The sequence below is a fragment of the Papaver somniferum genome, chromosome 7, assembly GCF_003573695.1.
Source record: "Papaver somniferum cultivar HN1 chromosome 7, ASM357369v1, whole genome shotgun sequence".
Taxonomy (NCBI): domain Eukaryota; kingdom Viridiplantae; phylum Streptophyta; class Magnoliopsida; order Ranunculales; family Papaveraceae; genus Papaver; species Papaver somniferum.
In genome coordinates this window covers 32,995,618-33,002,293 of record NC_039364.1, presented here as the reverse complement: position 1 = coordinate 33,002,293, position 6,676 = coordinate 32,995,618, and the positions used below count along the sequence as shown (strand labels likewise).

Sequence of the window (6,676 nt, the reverse complement as noted above, 5' to 3'; positions counted from 1 at the left end):
CAATTCAGATATCAGAAAGATCACCATATATAACACAAAATTTCTCCACCGATTCCTTCTAGCCGAGCTTCTCGGTCTGTCATTATACCTCGAGAAGTAGAAAGAATAACAATACCCATTCCTCCTAAAATCCTAGGAATTCGTTGAGAGTTGGAATAGATTCGTAGACCAGGCCGGCTGATACGTTTTAAAATAGTTTTATATGGCCCTTTCCTATTCCTTCTATGTCGAAGGGTTAAAACCAAGAAAGTTTTGTTGCTTTCTCGATGTTTTCTCACGTTTTCGATAAATCCTTCTCGTAGAAGTATTTTCACAATGTTTTCGGTAATATTAGTAGATGTTATTCGAACCGTTCCTTTTTTATCCATGTCAGCATTTCGTATAGAAGTTATTATGTCAGCAATTGTGTCCTTACCCATGATGAACTATAATTATTGGTGCCTCCGAGTTTTAATATAATCAACATGCTCGTTTTTTTTATTAATTATAAATTTAAGGGATATACGTGATACATAATCTACTAAATTAATTTAATCCATTCCCAAGACCCTACTCTATCATATCACGGGCTTGTCTATTAGTCTTTATTCTATATAGTATTTATAATACCTCAGGAGCTAATGAGACTATTTTAGTAAAATTCAACTGTCTCAATTCCCAAGCGATCGCACCAAAAACCCGAGTTCCTTTTGGATTTCCTTCTTGATCAATGACAACTGCGGCATTGTCATCATATCGTATTATCATACTGTTGTCGCGTTTAAGTTCTTTACATGTACGTACAATTACAGCTTTGATCACCTCTGATCTTTCTAGAGGCATATTGGGCACTGCTTCTTTGATTACAGCAACAATAACGTCACCAATATGAGCATATCGATGATTACTCGCTCCTATGATTCGAATACACATCAATTTTCGAGCCCCAATGTTGTCCGCTACATTTAAAAGGGTTTGAGGTTGAATCATATCATTATTTTTTATCGTTTCTTTCAATGCAAAGAAAGGGCAAAAGAATAAAGAAATATTTTTTGTCCAGAAAAAAAGGCCTGCGTTTTTTTGTTTTTTTATCACAAAGACTCCTTTCCTTTGGTTGCACATCCCTATTCTGCAATAAGGAATTGAGTTCTTATAGGCATTTTGGACGCAATGATTGAAATAGCTTCTCTGGATACAATTTCTGATACTCCACCCATTTCATAAAGTATTTGACCTCGGTTTAACGACAGATACCCAATATTCGGGAGATCCCTTCCCTGAGCCCATACGCGTTTCCGTAGGTCTTAATGTAACAGGTTTGTCTGGAAATATACGTACCCATATTTTCCACCACGACGCGCATATCGTGTCATTGCTCGTCACCCTGCTTCTATTTGTCTAGATGTGATCCAGGCGGGTTCAAGTGCCTGAAGAGCATATCTACCGAAACTAATATGATTGCCTCGGTAGGATATTCCCTTCATTTTTCCTCTATGTTGTTTACGGAATTTGGTTCTTTTGGGGTTATAGTTGATGGTTGTTTGTTATTCTCAATTCCATATCTACTGCAGAACCGGACATGAGAGTTTCTTCTCATCCAGCTCCTCGCGAATGAAATGATTCCATAATATTACGAATATGTATTGAATTTATAATAGACTGAATCATAGGATTTTTTGAGATCTAATATGTCACGTAAAAATTTATATATCTTGGGTTTTATCTACAACTAGAAATATACCTCTAGAATATAAATTTTTTTTACGAATCTTTATTTTGACCTTTATTGAATCCAAAAAACTTAGCAATTCAATAAGGCCTTCGCGGGCGAATATTGACTCTTTCAATATCTGTCTAATTCGTAGGGTCAGTCCTTGACCTCTCAGAAAAAAATGAATTGGTTCCTGGTTCTTTCCGCCATCCCACCTAATGAATCATTAGGATTCGTTTTCAATGGAATCTTCTGCAGTCATAGGTTCCGTCGTTCCCATCACTTCTTGGTTAATGGCTAGGCCTGAACTCTGCAACGGAGCTCCAAATTCAATTTGTTGTTTCTGAGTCAATATACTCAGTCTTTATTTACTAGAAGCTCTCTTTTATTTGTATTTATTTTTCCTATGAACCGGATTCATTTAATGATTAATTATGATTATGGCCGAATCCGTATTGATGCTTTATTACACTGGCTTTGTATGAGATTATTCATAGACCATACATATTGGAATCATATATCGTTGATATTATCCTTCTCTCTTTCTCTCCCCCTTCCATTTATCCACATCCTTTTTTTATTTCATATCACAATCCATGATCAGATTGGTTTTTTTTTATGTATATGTAATATTAAAAAGATTTCAGTTGCTACAACGATATGATCAATAGATCATATAGTGACTGTTTCTTTGGATCCCGATAATACGAAGCAATGAGCTGGTTATTAGTTACATAGTTCTTAGTTCAGACTGGGGGACCGTCCTTTCCTTTTTTAATCTAATCTAAACTAAAAAAACAACGAGTCACACACTAAGCATAGCAATTATACCAAAGGGTCAATCTAATTTTTATTTAACCCTATAGAATTAAAAGATTTGAAATTGATCATTTTAGATTAAAGGGAAAAATAATGAAAGGTTTTGTTTTTTTTGGTCCTGTGCTAGATAGAAAAGTCAAAGAAGAAATCTTTGATTATTTCTCGTCTGCAAATATCCAAATTTTTATGCCTAATACCCCATAAATAGTTCGAACTGTATACGAACAATAATCAAATTTAGCTCGAATGGTTTGTAGGGGAACCCTACCTTCTCTGATCCATTCGACACGTGCTATTTCTTTTTCGTCAATACGTCCTGCAATTTGTACTTGAATTCCTTTTGTATCTGCTTGCTCAGTTAATTCAATAGCTTTTTTCATTGCCTTTCGAAATGAAACTCTATTTTTTAATTGCCCTGCTATAAATTCCGCAAGAATATTAGGGTCTCCATAGGGTTTTCCAATTCGTGTAATAGAAATGCTGAGTTTTCGGTTCACAGAATTAAAACCTTTTTGTACATTGATCTGTAATTCTTCAATTCCTCTCGGTTTACCCTCTATTAACCATTTTGGAAATCCCATATAGATTATGACTTGGACCAGGTTGATTCTTTTTTTAATCTCTATACGCGCAATTCCCTTTACACCCGAAGATATTCTCATATTCTTTTGTACATAATTCTTGATACAATCCCGTATTTTTTGATCTTCCTGTAGCCCCTCAGAATAACTTTTTGGTTGTGCAAACCAAAGGGAATGGTGCTTTTGGGTTGTACCAAGTCTAAAACCAAGTGGATTTATTTTTTGTCCCATACACCCTCGCTTTCTTCATTAGCCCATTTTAATCTTTCGTGCTCTACCATACATAGATACCTCTCTCTAACATCCGTATATTTATCTATATATACATATCCAGTTTTTCTTAACCATATGAAATAGTCTTGATCTTTAGATATATCTTTCAATACAATAGTTATATGACATGTGGGTCTTTTGATCGGATAACTACGTCCTCGAGCTCGAGGCTTTAACTTTTTCACGATAGTACCCTCGTTGACTTCGGCTTGACTAATGATTAAATCTGTTTCCTTGAAACCCATATTGTGACTAGCATTTGCTGCTGCCAAATAAACCAATTTAAAAATGGGATAACATGCTCGATAAGGCATGAGTTCTAGTATCATAAGTGTTTCCTCGTAGGAACGCCCACGAATCTGATCGATCACTCTTCGTGCTTTGTGAGCAGACATACATATATGTTGACCTAAAGCGGATACTTCCACATCTGGGTCCATCTTTATCATAAGGTTAACCTCCCACCAATGAACTACGAGCACCCATATTCACTTTATTATTATTAACATTAACGACGAGATTTATTATCGCTTCTCGCATGTCCCCGGAAATTTAGAGTAGGTGCAAATTCTCCCAATTTGTGACCCACCATACGATCTGTTATATAAATAGGCAGATGGTCTTTTCCATTATGAATAGCAATTGTATGGCCGATCATTGTGGGTATAATGGTAGATGCCCGGGACCAAGTTACTATTATTTCTTTTTCTCCTCTTATGTTGAGCTTTTCAATTTTCCTAATAAATGATTAGCAACAAAAGGATTTTTTTTTAGTGAACGTGTCACAGATAATTACTCCTATCTTTTTTTCTTTTGTAAAGACGAAGAAACATATTCTCGATTTTCTCTCCTATTTAGTACGTCGACGAAGAATCAAACTATCACTATATTTATTCCTTTTTTTACTTCTTCTTCCAAGCGCAGGATAACCCCAAGGGGTTGTGGGTTGTTTTCTACCAATTGGGGCCCTTCCTTCACCACCCCCATGGGGATGGTCTACAGGGTTCATAACTACCCCTCTTACTACAGGACGCTTACCTAGCCAACGCTTAGATCCGGATCTACCCAAACTTTTCTGGTTCACCCCAACATTACCCACTTGCCCGACTGTTGCTAAGCAGTTTTTGGATATCAAACGGACCTCCCCAGACGGTAATTTTAATGTGGCCGATTTACCCTCTTTTGCAATCAGTTTCGCTACAGCACCTGTTGCTCTAGCTAATTGTCCACCCTTTCCAAGTGTGATTTCTATGTTATGTATGGCCGTTCCTAAGGGCATATCGGTTGAAGTAGATTCTTCTTTTTGATCAATCAAAACCCCTTCCCAAACTGTACAAGCTTCTTCCAAAGCATACAACTTTCTGGATGTATATAATGATATCTAGACAGATGGATCTTATATGAATCGTATGATGAAGTACCACATGAGTGGATGTATAGGAATCCAAATCTGCCGAATCACTCATGTTATGATCTTCTACATCCTAGGTCTCCCCGTTCCATCATCTGGCTTATGTTCTTCATGTAGCATTCAGAACGAATGACTCTATGAAATTACGTCGATACTTCCAGATATTACGGGTAACGTAGGAGACATCTCTATTTTTCCCCGGGGGTAGAATTACCACTGCTTAGCTTTCAATTCGCCTCTGACCATCAAATGAAATGTGAATAACCCGTCCTCCTCTTTGAAACAAGGGGCTCTTCCGGTTCTGTCGGTGCTTCAAACAATTTTGTCTTCTCCATATTACCATATCTCTAGAGTCAATAATTTTATATGAGGAACTACTGAACTCAATCACTTGATGCCGTTACTCTTCAGTTTTCTGTTGAGGTCTATCCCGTAGAGGTACTCAAATTGGATCAGTGATTGATTTCTAGGTTTCGTCGTAAACCTAATTGGTTACTTCCAATTACGTAAATCAATGGTTCAAACCGCACTCAAAGGTAGGGCATTTTCCATTGAGATAGGAACTTCTGTACCAGAAACAATGGTATCTCCAATTATAGCCCCTCTGGGATGTAAAATATATCTCTTCTCACCATCCCCATAGTGTATGAGACAAATGTATGCATTTCGGTTGGGGTCGTATTCTATGGTTACGATTCTACCAGATATGTCTTTTTCATTTCGTCGAAAATCTATTTTACGGTATAGACGCTTATGACCTCCCCCTCTATGCCTTGCGGTAATGATGCCTCTGGCATTACGACCTTTAACACAATGACGCTGCTGTTCAGAGATCAAATTATTTCGTGAATTGGATTTCACTTGACTGTCTACGACCCCATTGCGTGTGCTCGGAGTAGAACGTATAAATGTATCGTCGTGTTATTAAGTATTTTTTTTAAGTTCTTTTCTTTCTAAGAGGTGGAATAGAATAACCCGGTTGAAGCGTAATGATCATACGTTTGTAATGCATTGTATGTCCCATAGGTCCCATTCTTCTACCCTTTCCCGGGAGTCGATGACTATTCATAGCTATTACTTTGACACCAAAGAAGAGTTCGACCCAATGCTTTATTTCTGTCCTAGTTGATCCTGATTCGACATTAGAAGTATATTGATTGTTCCCCAATAACCGAATACTTTTGTCTGTAAATACTGCATATTTGATTCCATCCATAAATCCATTTTCTTCCCTATGAGTTCCAGTATTGATAAGAATTCTAGTTCTTACTGTTCATATGTTATGGTATGAATATACCATACCAATTCGTTATGTATGGATGATGAGATTCCATTGATACAGAGCCAATTCCAATAGACTTATTGAACGTTCCCATTGGCGTACATCCAGCAGGAATTGAACCTACGAATTTGCCAATTATGAGTTGGGCGCTTTAACCATTCAGCCATGGATGCTTAACAGGGATCATCGTACATCGTGAATAACCAAATCCAGGATTTGAATTGATATCGTATTAACAATCGAAATATGGTCGAAAGAAAAAATCTCTATTTGATGGGGCTTCTTCCTATACCTATGAATTCCATTGGACCCATAAATGATACATCGGAAGAATCTTTTTGGTCTTCCAATATTAATAGGTTGATTGTTTCGCTCCTCTATCTTCCAAAAGGGAAAAAGATCTCTGAGAGTTGTTTCATGGATCCGAAAGAGAGTACTTGGGTTCTCCCAATAACGAAAAAGTGTATAATGCCTGACTCTAACTGGGGTTCGCGGTGGTGGAGGAACCGGATCAGAAAAAGGTGGAATTCTAGTTGTAAGATACCTAAGGAAACCGTAGCTGGAATTGAGATCTCATTTAAAGAGAAAGATATCAAATATCTGGAGTTTCTTTTTGTATC

The 6,676-nt window shown here is 37.1% G+C and overlaps 1 non-coding gene across 1 annotated transcript; it reads right to left on the bottom strand.

The window, feature by feature from the left end:
• Positions 1 to 6,155: 6,155 nt before the first annotated feature.
• TRNAM-CAU lies at positions 6,156 to 6,229 on the bottom strand. Its single transcript has one exon. It is a non-coding gene; the product is annotated as a tRNA-Met (tRNA).
• Positions 6,230 to 6,676: the final 447 nt, after the last annotated feature.